Source organism: Tinamus guttatus, unplaced genomic scaffold (genome assembly GCF_059628265.1).
Source record: "Tinamus guttatus ecotype Peru unplaced genomic scaffold, ASM5962826v1 Tinamus_guttatus_pri_ptg000521l, whole genome shotgun sequence".
NCBI classification, from domain to species: Eukaryota; Metazoa; Chordata; class Aves; order Tinamiformes; family Tinamidae; genus Tinamus; species Tinamus guttatus.
In genome coordinates this window covers 235,484-251,926 of record NW_028289055.1, presented here as the reverse complement: position 1 = coordinate 251,926, position 16,443 = coordinate 235,484, and the positions used below count along the sequence as shown (strand labels likewise).

Sequence of the window (16,443 nt, the reverse complement as noted above, 5' to 3'; positions counted from 1 at the left end):
CTTGGAAGCTTTGGGGGAAGATGAAACCACATGTCATTTATGGCTGATCCTGTACTGGGGAGCCAGAAACAAAATGGCAGGTGGAATCTTGAATTTTTTTTCAAACATCTGCTCTTCTCCTGTTCCCAGAGGAACCACTGACAGCCAACAAACACGTAGCAATACCTTTAGGCTTTATTCCAACAGCCCCAAAGAAAGCTGACTGTTTATTTCAGAGTTGTAGCATACCTACATATCAAAGTCTTTCCCCAGGCAAACTCTGGTGGTAGCTGGTCTGACTTTCTAGGAGGAAACCAGGGCTTCCAGTGACTACTCAAAAAAAGGACATTGAAGAGCCTCAGGGAGTCAGCAAAATAAAATACAAAACACTTTTTGCTCCTCCAAAAAGAAATCCTTTTAGTGCAGTGCTAAAGATAAGCCTTTAGCTAGAGCACACCAACACTGGGCAGTTAAAAATACACCCAGACAGTACAGTATTACAGACCCAGAGCAGTTTACCTCATCTGCATCAACAGGGTTTGTGAAGGCCTTGAAACGTCCGTCAGTAGCAAGTCTGAGAGTAACATCCCTTAAGAAAACGCTAAATGCACCAAGGGCCTCCTCCTCCTCCTGCTCCTCTGCCCCTTGTGTTTCTCCCCGTGGTGGTTCCCGAGGTTCAGGCGGCGGCGCCACCGGCAGCACTTCCAGGGTCTGCCGAGCTTAAGGGAACCAGAAAAGTTTATTCCATCGGCAGCACTCAAATAGGAGCATACACAGAGTTACTGATAGAAAACCCACTACCAAAACAAATACTGTAAGGCTGTTAACATACAGTTAGCAAATTTTTATCTATAGAATAGGCTCACCTGCTTTCTTTCTAGATGCAGGAGGTTTAGCAGCTTGACTTAAAATTAAGTCCTCAAAAAAGTTGCTTCTCTCTTCCTTAGCAGGCAACGGGATATCGAAAACTTCTCCATAATCTTCAATAAACAACACCTGTATCTATGGCACGAGAAGGAAAGACATTTCAGGTAGAAGATCACTACGTCAAAAAGAGGATTTTTTAAATTAAGCTTAATAATGATCTGAAAAATAATAATAATAATAATAATAATGTTATCTTCCTGGTGATCAAAGGCTAGATTTTTTTAGGTCAGGATGGCAAATAAAATATCTTCTTTGAGAAAAAGCTCTAGAATTTAAGCTCAGGGAATGGACGAGCAGAGATGCACTGACAGAGTGATGATATCCCCCACCTTTGAGGTTTCCTGCTGAAGTGGAAGCGAGTCCCTTGACTCACAAAACAACCGAGACAAACGTTCTCAGCACTGCTTTGTGTCTAAGCAAATCTACAGGATTCAGAAGGGTGCCCTCGTAATAAAAGGATCCATTTGCTTGAGGGAGGACAGTATTTGTATACTTAAAGGATTCGTAAAATGAAACTGAATAAAAGAATTGGGAAAAGTGTTAATAGAAATACCTCATCTTGGAGATCCATGTACGATACGTTTGCTGTTGCAAGCAACAAATCCGGAGCAAATGCTGGAATGTTCTCTAGGAACGTTGTAAAGGTAGTTTTCAATGTAATGCCAGCCATTTCCCATCACACATTGATCCGTGGAATATTAAGTTATACTTGGTGCTGTCCTCTGAGCTTCTCGTATAAACAAGTAAAATGAAAGCTTTGGTAACAGCAATGAACCAGGAGCACAGGCTGCTCATAAATAACTACACATCAAACTGGCCTAATAAAATAGAAGTGCATTAAAAAAAAGTCCCAAAAAAAAAAAAAAAAAAACCCACAAAGCCTCACCATGCAAAGCTTATTAATAGTAGAGTAAAATTTCTGATTTCACTCAAAAATTGATAGAGCTACACAGACAGAGATTCACAATGCTGGCTCTAACGTGAGGCCTCTAATGACCTCACAATGGACAACATCACAATAGACGACCTCACAATGGACGACCTCACAATGGACGACCTCACAATGGACGACCTCACAATGGGACTTTAATGACATCACAATCGATGACCTAACAATGGACATCACAATGGACATCACAAAAGATGACCGCACAATGGGACTCTTGTGACCTCACGATGGGCCTCTAATGACATCACAATGGATGACCTAACAATGGACGACATCACAAAAGATGACCGCACAATGGGACTCTTGTGACCTCACAACGGACGACCTCACAACGGACGACCTCACAACGGGACTCTCCTGCCCTCAGAATGGATGACCTCACAATGGACCTCTAATGACATCACAATGGATGACCTCACAATGGGACTCTTGTGACCTCACAATGGAAGACCTCACAATGGATGACCACACAATGTGCCTATAACGACATCACAATGGATGACCTCACAATGGACGACATCACAATGGATGACCTCACAATGGGACTCTTATGACCTCACAATGGAAGACCTCACAAAGGACGACATCACAATGGATGACCTCACAAAGGACAACATCACAATGGATGACCTCACAAAGGACAACATCACAATGGATGACCTCACAACGGGACTCTACTGCCCTCAGAATGGATGACCTCACAATGGACGACCTCACAATGGGACTCGTATGACCTCACAATGGAAGACCTCACAATGGGCCTCTAATGACATCACAATGGATGACCTCACAAAGGACGGCATCACAATGGATGACCTCACAATGGGCCTCTTATGACCTCACAATGGAAGACCTCGCAATGGGCCTCTAATGACATCACAATGGATGACCTCAGAAAGGACGACATCACAATGGACGACCTCACAATGGGACTCTTGTGACCTCACAATGGACGACCTCACAATGGACGACCTCACAATGGTCCTCTAATGACATCAAAATGGATGACCTCACAGTGGATGACCTCACAGTGGGACTCTTGTGACCTCACAATGGACGACCTCACAATGGGCCTCTAATGACATCGCAATGTAAGCCCTCACAAAAGACGACCTGACAATGGACGACCTCACAATGGGCCTCTAATGACATCACAATGGATGACCTCACAGTGGATGACCTCACAGTGGGACTCTTGTGACCTCACAATGGACGACCTCACAATGGGCCTCTAATGACATCGCAATGTAAGCCCTCACAAAAGACGACCTGACAATGGACGACCTCACAATGGGCCTCTAATGACATCACAATGGATGACGGCACAATCGACGACATCACAATGGATGACCTCACAATGGGACTCTTATGACCTCACAATGGAAGACCTCAGAAAGGACGACATCACAATGGATGACCTCACAAAGGACAACATCACAATGGATGACCTCACAACGGGACTCTACTGCCCTCAGAATGGATGACCTCACAATGGACGACCTCACAATGGGACTCGTATGACCTCACAATGGAAGACCTCACAATGGGCCTCTAATGACATCACAATGGATGACCTCACAAAGGACGGCATCACAATGGATGACCTCACAATGGGCCTCTTATGACCTCACAATGGAAGACCTCGCAATGGGCCTCTAATGACATCACAATGGATGTCCTCAGAATGGACAACATCACAATGGATGACCTCACAATGGGACTCTTGTGACCTCACAATGGAAGACCTCACAATGGATGACCTCACAATGGACGACCTCACAATGGACGACCTCACAATGGACGACCTCACAATGGGCCTCCCGTGACCTCACAATGGGCCTTTACTGACCTCAAAATATAGATTTAAACCAAAAGCATTAAAATAATATGAAAGAGAATACAAGAATACAAGAATACAAATAAGAACAATCTCCTTAACAATAACAGGAACATTAACAAGAACATAAGCAACAAAACACACTACTTGAAAAATCAAAAAAGAAACATTTCCATACCACGTTCATGACGGCGTCTGTGGGCCCAGCACTTGCTGGCAGCAGCCAGGGTGAAGGGGCCCGTGGCCTGCAAGGGCCAAGCAGCCGTTGGCATTCGCAGCCCCGAGAGCAGGGCTCTCTGTGCCAGGGGTCTCTCTGTGCCGAGCGGTGGGGCCCGGAGCAGGCAGTGCCGGGCCTGCCCGCAGCAGCCTCCTTCCCCCGGCAGCCCCTCTGGCAGGGACGCGGGGAGCCCAGTGCCAAGCGGAGCAGAGAACAGGGCAAGGGCAGCGGTGCCAGCGCCGAGGGGGGCGCGGGGCTTTGGGGCCTCCCTTGGGAGGCGTCGCGCAGGCTGCCCCGGAGCCCCGCAGCTGCCCCGCACCCTGTGGGCACCACGAGTGGCCCTGGTGCTGCGCAGACCTGCTGCTCACCTGGCCTTGCTGCTGCGTGGCCAGCGCTGGGGCCACTGCTCCACGGAGCCCTGGGGAGCATCGGTGTTCCCGTGGCGATAACTGCCCCTCTGGAATGTTCCGTACTTGCCGGGGGGTGACAGCAGCGGCAGGGGCCAGGGGGCCGCCGTGAGGAAGGCTGCTGCTGTGCTGGGCTCCTCCTGGCACGGATGAGCCCGGTGGCAGAGAGCAACGTGCGGCCTCGGCCTTGCTGGCTGCCAAGGAGGGCTCCTCAGGCAGCGCCCTGGCACGGCTGCCGCCTGCCTGCCCACAGGCCGGGCTCCGCTCGGGGCTCTGCTTTGAGCCCTGCATCGTGGTGGGCTCCACGTTGTTGCTCTACCCTTTAGGACTTCTTGACCCAGGCCTCCCATCGATCAGCTCCACGTGTCTTATCTCTAGACACTTGACGCCTTGACATCCCGTCTCTGCAAGGACTGGGATATCTCCATACAATTTACGGCTCCTTGGCCTCCCCATCCCGTCTCCGGGAAGACCGGGATCTCTTATCTCCACCTGATTTACGGCTTTTTCACCTTGGGATCCTGCTTCTGGGAGGACTGTGGCATCAGCTCCAGGTGTTCTATCTCCGTCACCACGAGGCCCAAATGATGCTCTGCAGCGTCTACGGAGCGGCGCTGGCACTGGAGCTGGAGGAAGAGGAGCACCAGAGCACGCACAAAGGGGCAGACTCTGCAAGAACGGACACATAAAAGCAGCACGGATTTCCCCCCTCCGCTGCTGTGTGCTATTTCCCACCCAGGTGTGTGGTTCATCCCCTGCACCCACTCGCACGCTTTCTGGCCCTCAACATCCCTTGCACCGAGGGCTGCGGGACAGCGCCTGCACCCAGGCACCTGTGCCCGCACCCAAGCGCAGCCAGCGACACTCAGCTGCACTGGGGTGGTGGCAACTACAATCCTGCTGCATCTCTTCCGCTTGCTTCTCTTTTCCTTCCTTTTCCCTTCTTTTCCGCCCTGGCCTATTGTGCGTATGAGAATAAAACTTACAAGCTTTTTTCACATTTGACCCATTTGTGTTTTAATCTCGCTCTTGGGATCGTATCAAAACCTGCCCTGACACCGCGGCTTCCATCTCTGCAGACACACGCACTCCCTCGCCCCCACGTTAGCCGTCCCACTGCTTTTCCCACCGGCCCGGCCCTGGGTCCCGCACCACCCCCCCCGCCCACACCACCACTTTACTGGGTCGGGATGGTTCTTTTCCGCCAAAATGCCGCGGCGGGGGCCCTCTTCCCCTGGCGGGGCCTCGTCAGCTTTCCTTATCCTCGTGCTTTTCGCTCTCTTTTGGCCGTTTTTCGGCCATCTTTCACGGCCGCTTCTCGGCTAGCGGCTGCGCCAGCGGTGCCTCATGGCGGAAGGGCACTGCGCGTGCGCGGGGGCGGGGATTGCGGTTCCTGCCCACTGCGCACGCGCCCTCTCGGTAGCCGCGGGCGGGCGGGGGAAGGAGGGAGTCCTCCCGGGGTGGGGGGGCGGCCACGTGGCACCGGGAGGCGGTTGCCCCCCCTGCGGTCGCCATGGACGCAGCGGAGCCGGTTGCGCAATGGCCTTTATGGTCGCCCTGGAAACACAGGCGGCGCGAAGGGGAGAGGGGGACCAGGAGGGATTTGGGGTGGATAGAAAAAGGAAAATAATAAAAATAATAAGAATAATTAGAGTAAGAAGAAGAAGATGAAGATGAAGAAGAAATAATAATAATAATAATAATAATAATAATACTATGACAAGGAAAAGTAAGGCGCGGTTGGAACGCAATCTGGCAAGGGACGTTAAAAAAAAACAACAAAAACATCTTCAAATACATTAACAGCAAAAGGAAGATCAGGGAAAACGTGGGTCCTCTGGCGGACGAAATGGGCACCCTGGTTACAAATAACACAGAAAAAGCAGAGTTCTGAATGCCTTCTTTGCTTTGGTGTTTACCAAGGGCAGCCCTTTAAAGACCCAGGCCCTAGGGACAAGAGAAGAAGCCGGGGAAGACTTGCCCTGGGTAGAGGAAGATTGGGTCAGAGAGCACCTAAGGAACCTCGATACCCACAAATCCATGGGCCCTGATGGGATGCACCCCAGAGTGCTGCAGGAGCTTGCAGAGGTCATAGCTAAGCCGCCCTCCATCATCTTTGAAAGATCCTGGAGAACCGGGGAGGTGCCAGAAGACCGGAAGAAGGCCAATGTCACGCCAGTCTTCAAAAAAGGCAAGAAGGAGGACCCAGGTAACTACAGGCCAGTCAGCCTCACCTCCGTCCCTGGAAAAGTGATGGAACGGCTCATACTGGCTGTTGTCTCCAGGCACATGGAGGACAAGAAGGTGCTCAAGAGTAGTCAGCATGGATTCACCAAGGGGAAATCTTGCTTGACTAATCTGATAGCCTTCTGTGATGAAATGACCAGCTGGATAGATGAGGGGAGAGCGGTGGATGTCGTCTATCTCGACTTCACCAAGGCTTTTGACACCGTCCCTCACAACATCCTCCTGGGCAAGCTCCAGAAGTGTGGGATAGATGAGTGCACAGTGAGGTGGATTAGGAACTGGCTGGATGGCAGAGCTGTCACGGAACGAGTGGTGGTGGGGGGGGCTGAGTGACACAATGCACTTCACTCGTGGGAAAGAAATAGGAATAGGTTTTATTGGTAATGACAATGGTTTCACGAGATTCTATGGCAAGGTCACTTATTAGTTACTGCATGGAGGTTCAAGATATACACAGAATTATCAAGGACACCCTCCCGTTGGGTCACGAGGTTCAGACTGGACCCCCTTGCTTTAAAAACTCCTTCTGAGAGGAATCTGGGTGCGGCTGGATCCAGTCCTAGTCCCAGACCTGGTCAACGGTTTATGTCTAAGGGATTTGTGCACAGTTACAAAGTAAGGTTTACAAATTCAGAAAGAGAAAGGCGCGCTATAGTCACTTACCACGAATCTGTAGTGGAAAGGATCTCTTAACCTCGAGGAGTATCCTTGAGAGGCGTCCCTGCTCAAGAGGAGATCCCAGCGTGCAGCCCGCTGCCATGCAAGGAGAGCTCAATGGGCTCTTGGGCTGTTTCCGTATTTGTGGGATAAGATGATTGACTGATAGTCATTCTTTCAATTCAGAAATGACTGTTGGCTGATATACTCACAGTTAGCCTTATCTCTCCATCAGGATAGGGCCATCAGGACTGTTATTGATGGTTGATGTCTGGGTGGGGGAAGAAATCAGGGAAGCAACTACCAGGATCAGATAATGTGGTAGTTAACACCTGAACAGGGCTACCTGTGAGAAGTCAGGATGAGCTGGGGAAGGAGCATATCCGTCACAAGAGCTCAGAGGGTGGTGATCAGTGGTGCAGAGTCTGGTTGGAGGCCTGTAGCTAGCGGGGTCCCCCAGGGGTCAGTCCTTGGTCCTGTCCTGTTCAATTTATTCATCAATGACCTGGATGAAGGCACAGAGTGCTCCCTCAGCAAGTTTGCTGATGATACCAAGCTGGGAGGAGTAGCCGATACCCCAGAGGACTGCGCTGCCATCCAGAAAGACCTGGACAGACTGGACAGTGAAAAACCTCATGAAATTCAACAAGGCCAAGTGCAAGGTTCTGCACCTGGGGAGGAATAACCCCAGACACCAGTACAGGCTGGGGACTGACCTTCTAGAGAGCAACTCTGCAGAGAAAGACCTGGGTGTCATGGTGGACGACAAGTTGACCATGAGGCAGCAGTGTGCTCTGGTGGCCAAGAAGGCCAATGGGATCCTGGTGTGCATTAAGAAGAGCATCTCCAGCAGGTCGAGGGAGGGGATCCTGCCCCTCTACTCAGCCCTGGTGGGGCCACATCTGGAGTATTGTGTCCAGTTCTGGGCCCCACAGTACAAGAGGGATGTGGAGCTGCTGGAGAGAGTCCAGCGCAGGGCCACAAGGATGATCAGGGGCCTGGAACATCTGCCCTATGAGGAGAGACGGGCCTGTTCAGCCTGGAGAAGAGAAGGCTGAGAGGGGATCTAATCGGTGTATAAACGTACCTCAAGGGAGGGAGTAAAGAGGATGGTGCTGGTCTCTTTTCAGTGGTGGCCACCGACAGAACTAGAGCTAATGGCCACAAACTGAAGCACCGAAAGTTCCACAGGAACTTAAGTAAAAGTTTTTTAACAGTGAGGGTGACAGAGCGCTGGAACAGACCGCCCAGAGAGGTTGTGGAGTCTCCTTCTCTGGAGATCTTCAAAACCCGCTTGGATGCAGTCCTGTGCCACGTGCTCTAGGTGACCCTGCGTGTGCAGGGGGGTTGGACTAGATGTTCTCTAGAGGTCCCTTCCAACCTTAAGCATTCTATGCTTCTATGAAACAGCAGAAGTCAGATTCTGCAATTCTGCAATAAAAGGCACGGCCAAACACTGCCATGCACACGCACAGTGTGCATTCATGCACCAAGTTGATGACAGAGGGATTGCCACATTGTTATTCTGACATATGTCTACTTCAGCATTTTTAAGTTATAAGTCTTCTGCAAGAAATAGTCTCGCAGATGAAATGAGAATGACACGACTTTGCGGGTCGCCAGTGGGAATGACACAGAAGGGTGGTCGCCATGGGAATGACACGGTGCAGGGGTCGCCATGGGAATGACACGGCGCAGGGGTCACAATGGGAAAGACATGACAGGGGGATCACAATGGGAATGACATGTCAGGGGCGGATCACAATGGGAATTACATGGCAGGGTGGTCGCAAAGGGAATGACACGGTGCAGGGGTTGCCATGGGAATGACATGTCGGGAGGAGGTCACAATGGAATTTACACAGCAGGGTGGTCGCCAATGGGAATGACACAGTGGACTGGGCTGTCTACGTACCAGGCTAGAGGCTGGGGCTGAGTTGAGGTGCCGGCGGAGAGGAGGCCAGAGGGGAGCCCAGCGCAGGCCAGCACACTGGTAGAGAGGGCAGAGCAGAGCAGCGGGTGGAGGGCCGGGCTGGGGGAGGAAGCTCCGGGCAGGCTTCGGTGAGGGCAGGAGCAGGGTATCATCAGGACAGGGCTGATGACCTGGAGGAAGGAATGGAGTGCTCCCTCAGCAAGTTTGCTGATGCTACCAAACTGGGAGGAGTAGCTGATACCCTAGAGGGCTGCGCTGCCATGCAGAGGGACCTGGACAAACTAGGTGGTGAGAAAACTTATGAAATTCAGCAAGGGCAAGTGCAAGGTCCTGCACCTGGGGAGGATTAACCCCAGTCACCAGTACAGGCTGGGGACTGACCTTCTGGAGAGCAGCTCTGCAGAGAAGGACCTGAGTGACAAGTCGACCATGAGGCAGCAATGTGTCCGTGGCCAAGAAGGCCAAGGGGACCCTGGGGTGCGTTAAGAAGAGCATCTCCAGCAGGTCGAGGGAGGTGATTCTGCCCCTCTACTCGGGCCTGGGGAGGCCGTATCTGGAGAACCGTGTCCAGTTCTGGGCTCCGCAGTCCAGAACTCCCTCCGCAGAGGGATGTGGAGCTACTGGAGAGAGTCCAGCACAGAGCTACAAGGATGATGAGGGGCCTGGAGCATCTGCCCTATGAGGAGAGACTGAGAGAGCTAGGCCTGTTCAGCCTGAAGAAGAGAAGGCTGAGAGGGGAACTGATCACTGTATAGAAATACCTCAAGAGAGGCAGTGAGGAGGAACGGGCGGCCTCTTTTCAGTGGTGGCCACTGGCAGAACTAGAGGAAAGGGCCACAAACTGAAACATGAGAAGTTCCACAGGAACTTAAGGAAAATTTTCTTGACAGTGAGGGTGACAGAGCACTGGAACAGGTTGCCAAGAGACATTTTGGAGTCTCCTTCCTTGGAGATCTTCAAAACCAACTTGGACGCAATCCTGTGCCACATGCTCTGCATGACCCTGCGTGTGCAGGGGGGTTGGACTGGATGATCTCTAGAGGACCCTTCCAACCTTAACGATTCTATGATTCTATGATAGGTAGGCTTAGGCTAGGTGAGGCTGGGCTTCACGCTGCCAAAAGTCCTTGGAACGAGTGGAAGGCACCACCTGCTGATTGTTATAACCCTGTGACTTACAGGCAAAGAGACTTTCCCTTTGTGCTTCTTTTGCTGACCTCTTCCTTTCATAGAGCTGGTCAGCACCAGTGGGAGAATCTTGCGTGGGGGTCAACCTACATCTCTGAGATAGTAACATGCTTCTGGTTGTTGCTAGCGCTGCTGCTGCGACGCTAGTTTCAATCGTGCGGCTGTTTAAGCTGGAACGGACAGGACGCCCCTCTCGCTGGGATTACAAATTCTGAGCAGGCAGCACCACTTTGCACTTCAGGGAACGCTTGGGATTTTGTGTTTCCTTCTTTCCTTCCTTCCTTCCTTGCTTCCTCCCTTCCTTCCTTTTTTCTCAGCTGCCAAACATTCACTTCTAAATGCAGCTCTCGTCACAGAATTGATAGGGAATATTGCATTTCTTTAGCCCTTAGACTTTGGGTGGTATTTACAGACTCTATGGCCAACTGATTCTCTCACATTTAGCTGGTTACAAAACAGGAGACAAGAGCACTGAGAACGGCACAGGGTTTTGAATAAGAGGGCCGCTAAACAGCAACTGTAAGGTAAAGTCCATAACTGTTTGTTATGGACTAGAAGTCTTGGACTGGGAATCTTTGCCAGTTTTTGAATTCTTTGCAGCTTTTCTTTTGTGCCTTCTTAGAAGTGCACGAGAGGGTTTAAACTGACACGGGCCAGTAGAGCTTGCAAATTTCTTGCAAGCTTCAGGCAAGGAAGAGCTTCAAAGCAGGAGAAATGCATGAGCTGAAAATGATGGTGAAATAAAATATCGGAAATGGCTGGAATTGTTTGACATTGAGAATGGGGAGGTTCAGCACAAAACCACGAAGAAACTTAAGGGAATGAAGAAGAGATGAAGTGAAGCAACATACAGATTTACTAGAGAAGAAAATAGAAGAAATGCAGAATTTGAAAACGATTGTGAAATGCAATGCCAGGAATAGTTGGAATTGTCCCACAGTTGAAAACGGCAAGCTTCAGCACAAAGCCCCGAACAAACTCAACGGAATGAAGAAGAGATTATCTGAGGCAACATACAGATTTACTAGAGAAGAAAAGAGAAGAAATAGAGAATTTGAAAACGATTGTGAAATACAATACGAGGAAGGGTTGAATTGTCCAACACCTGACAACAGACAGGTTCAGCACAAAGCCACAAAGAAAGTGAACAGAATGAAGAAGAGATTAGCTGATAAAACATTCAGATTTACTGAAGAAGAAAGCAGAAGAAATAGAGAATGTGAAAACAACTGTGATACACAATACCAGTAATAGTTGGAATTGTCAAACACCTGACAACAGGGAGGTTCAGCACAAAACCACGAAGAAACTCATTGGAGTGAAGAAGCGATTACCTGAGGCAACATTTCGATTTACTAGAGAAGAAAACAGAAGGAATGCAGAATTTGAAAACAATGTCAAATATAATAGTAGTAAAGGTTGGAATTGTCCAACACCTAACAACAGACAGGTTCAGCAAAAAACCACGAAGAAAGTGAACGGAATGAAGAAGAGATTAGCTGATGAAACATTCAGATTTACTGAAGAAGAAAACAGAAGAAATAGTGACTTTGAAAACAATTGTGATATACAATACCAGGAAGGGTTGGAATTGTCCAACACCTGACAACAGAGAGGTTCAGCACAAAGCCATGAAGAAGAGACGACCTGAAGCAACATTCAGTTTTAATAAACTGGAAAGCCAAGGAAATGCAGATTTTGAAAACAATTTTGAAATACAATGCCAGGAATTGTTGGAATTGTCCAACAATTGAGAATGGGGAGGTTCAGCACAAAGCCACGAAGAAACTCATTGGAGTGAAGAAGAGATTAACTAAGGCAACATTCCGATTTACTAGATAAGAAAACAGAAGAAATGCAGATTTTGAAAACAATTCTCAAATCCAATAGTAGTAAAGGTTGGAATTGTCCAACACCTGACAACAGACAGGTTCAGCACAAAACCACAAAGAAACTCATTGGAGTGAAGAAGAGATTAACTGAAGCAACATTCTGATTTACTAGAGAAGAAAACAGAAGAAATGTAGTATTTGAAAATGAATGTGAAATACAATACCAGGATAATTAGAATTGTCCAACACCTGACAACAGAGTTGTTCATCACAAAGCCACGAAGAAGAGGTGACCTGAAGCAACATTCAGTTTTAATGAACAGGTAAGCCAAGGAAATGCAGATTTTGAAAACGCTTGTGAATTACAATGCCAGGAATGGTTGGGATTGTCCAACATTTGAGAACGGCGAGGTTCAGCACAAAACCACGAAGAAACTCTATGGAGTGAAGAAGAGATTAACTGAAGCAACATACAGATTTACTAGAGAAGATAACAGAAGAAATGCAGAATTTGAAAACAATGTCAAATCCAATAGTAGTAAAGGTTGTAATTGTCCAACACCTAACAACAGACAGGTTCAGCAAAAAACCACGAAGAAAATGAACGGAATGAAGAAGAGATTAGCTGATGAAACATTCAGATTTACTGAGGAAGAAAGCAGAAGAAATAGTGACTTTGAAAACAATTGTGATATACAACACCAGGAAGGGTTGGAATTGTCCAACACCTGACAACAGAGAGGTTCATCACAAAGTCATGAAAAAGAGACGACCTGAAGCAACATTCAGTTTTAATAAACAGGAAAGCCAAGGAAATGCAGATTTTGAAAAAAAAAATTGAAATACAATGCCAGGAATAGTTGGAATTGTCCAACAATTGAGAATGGGGAGGTTCAGCACAAAGCCACGAAGAAACTCATTGGAGTGAAGAAGAGATTAACTGAGGCAACATTCCGATTTACTAGAGAAGAAAACAGAAGAAATGCAGAATTTGAAAACAATGTCAAATACAATAGTAGTAAAGGTTGGAATTGTCCAACACCTGACAACAGACAGGTTCAGCACAAAGCCACGAAGAAACTCATTGGAGTGAAGAAGAGATTAACTGAGGCAACATTCCGATTTACTAGAGAAGAAAACAGAAGAAATGCAGAATTTGAAAACAATGTCAAATACAATAGTAGTAAAGGTTGGAATTGTCCAACACCTGACAACAGACAGGTTCAGCACAAAACCACAAAGAAACTCATTGGAGTGAAGAAGAGATTAACTGAAGCAACATTCTGATTTACTAGAGAAGAAAACAGAAGAAATTCAGAATTTAAAATGATTGTGAAATACAATACCAGGAATGGTTGGAATTGTCCAACACTTGACAACAGAGAGGTTCAGCACAAAGCCACGAAGAAGAGGTGACCTGAAGCAACATTCAGTTTTAATGAACAGGTAAGCCAAGGAAATGCAGATTTTGAAAACGCTTGTGAATTACAATGCCAGGAATGGTTGGAATTGTCCAACAGTTGAGAATGGGGAGGTTCAGCACAAAACCACGAAGAAGAGACGACCTGAAGCAACATTCTGTTTTAAGAAACCGAAAAGCCAAGGAAATGCAGATTTTGAAAACGATTGTGAAATAAAATACCAGTAAGGGTTGGAATTGTCCAACACTTGACAACAGAGAGGTTTATCACAAAGCCACGAAGAAGAGACAACCTGAACCAACATTCAGTTTTAATAAACCGAAAAGCCATGGAAATAGAGATTTTGAAAACGATTGTGAAATACAATGCCAGGAATAGTTAGAATTGTCCAACAATTGAGAATAGGGATGTTCAGCACGAAGCCATGAAGAAACTCATTGGAGTGAAGAAGAGATTAACTGAGACAACACTCCGATTTACTAGAGAAGAAAACAGAAGAAATGCAGAATTTGAAAACAATTGTCAAATACGATACCAGGAAGGGTTGGAATTGTCCAACACCTGCCACAGGGATGTTCAGCACAAAGCCATGAAGAAGAGATGAACTGAAGCAGCATTTAGATTTACGAAAGAGGAGAGCAGAGTAAATGCAGAATTTGAACATGATATTTTCTATGTTTTCTTTCAAGGTAGTATGCTGACCTACTAAAGGAAACTCTTAAAGAACTCTGAAAGAGGTCCAATCTTAAAATGTCTTCATTACCTTTTGCTTAATTACAGTTGCTGAGACAGGGGCTTTAGTAATTAGAGGACAAGGATAGGCAACTTCATTCAGTAACTCCTGAGGTTGAAAATATCATCTACTTACCTACTGTAGCAATTCTGCCCCACAGTCCTCATTTCAGTAGATCACACATTTGAGTCTCTTCCTCATTGTCACTGCCTTGACACTCATTCCCACTGGGATTTTAGCAAGAACATCATGCTACTTTACTACGGCAAGAAAGAATCACGGTAAGTTTTTTTTTTTTTTTTTTCACTTTCATCTGGGCCAGAAGAAGAAGAACAGAAGTTACTGGTTTCTATTCCACAAATTTGATGTCAAAGGGAAAAAAGAAAATCCACAAATTCAGATATTTCTCTAGTACATACCAACAACTTTTAAGGAGAGTTATGTATTTCTCCAAAATTATTTTGCTACATTCACTTAAGTGGAGCCTGCTTTAGATGCTGGGAATAGCAGGTAGCCAAAGAAAATATAATCTCTAAAAGAATAAATTCTTTTAAGAATAACTTATTATTCATATAGCTTATATTATTTATATTGCCTATATACAGACAATCATCAGGAGGTTTTTTCTTAAACCTAATTCTCAAAAGAAAAAAAAATCCCCACCAAAATTCTTCCCTCAAATAACTTCCCCCTCAAAATAATTCCCTTTCAACACCCCCCAAGAACATTCCTAACAAATAATTTTCTATAAAGAAACACTAAAAAAAAATCCGTTCCAAAAAACTATGCCTGACCAAATATTTCCTTCTGATTTTTTTTCCCATCCAGATCATTTTATCCTCTGAAAAAATCACAGAAAACACACACACAACTTTTATTTTTCGACAAAACCCTTTCCCTTCCAATAAGGTTTTCCCCTCCAAAGGCTGTTGCAGATGGCTCGGGATTGGGCAATAATCACGCAAAATCAGGTGGCTACATCAAGCATTATTTCAGGTGAAAGCACATAAACGGAGGAGCAAAATACGGATAGTTGCTCACAACTTAGTACTTGCTAGCAGGATACTGAGCCTGAACATCCTCTCGAGCTGGTGGATTGGAGGGTTGCTGACAGGCTCCCAACTTGGCGGGCGTCCCTGCGGAGACAACGTAGACCTCGGTGGTAGGTGTCTCCCCGTTCCCCTCCCCGCACTGTCTTTTTACGCACGGTGCCTCCTGCCCCGTAGGGCCAGTATGTGCCAGGAGGCAGGCCGGGGGGCGGACAAACTCCACCCTCAGCCACATAACCTTCCCTCCCAGGTGCGCAAGCGCGCATACCGGTAGGGGGTCCCAGCCCTCAGTCTGAGGGTCCTGCCTTCCTCATCTTCCTCCTCCTCCTGGTGCGGCTGACCTTCAAACTGGGTTAGAGGACATCTGCGGTTAAGCTGGCTGCAAGCCCGGTCCAGCAGCCACCTTCAACTGGTTTTGGACGGAGTCGGCTGTGAACGTGGCTGAGCAGCCGCCTCCGTGTTCCTTATCGTTCCGCCCAAATGGGCAAACATCTGATTTCTCAAGGTCTGGATTCTGTTTCGCACAATAGTCTTATGACCTTACAGAGCATAAATAATCATAAAAATATCTACCTCCTATACATGCCGCCCCGTGATCTGTAGAGGTCAATCTATTGTAGCGAAGCACCCGAAGAGATAACATTTTCATAGCAGTTTCAACCATACCTCGTGTCAGCATCATTACACAAGGGATACAGTACATAACACAGACAAATACAGCAAATAGAAATAATAGCCCCAATAGCAGTTTCTGTAGCCATGGCCAACCCCACTTCCACTGTCCGAATGCATTCCAGTCATCAGCATCTCTCAGTTGATGAGTCAGATCCTGTAAGGCCTGGATCTGGGCATGTATAGACTTGGAGTGGTCGCTTGGATTCATATAGCACATGCCTCCTACCTCTTCACACCCATGGCCATGCATAAGCAATAACATATCTATGGCAGTGTGGTCTTGTACATTTGCGTGCTGAATCGAGTCCACTTCTACTCACAATGAGGACAAAGCTGTCGTTGTAGCATTGCTGGACTTTGCTAGCCAGCATCCCAGTCTGCACAACGTGGTC

At 47.4% G+C, this 16,443-nt stretch overlaps 1 pseudogene; it reads left to right on the top strand.

The window, feature by feature from the left end:
- The window catches only part of LOC148592802 (ATPase family AAA domain-containing protein 2-like), a 67,051-nt pseudogene extending 51,401 nt beyond the window's left edge, over window positions 1-15,650 (top strand).
- The last annotated feature ends 793 nt before the right edge of the window (window positions 15,651-16,443 follow it).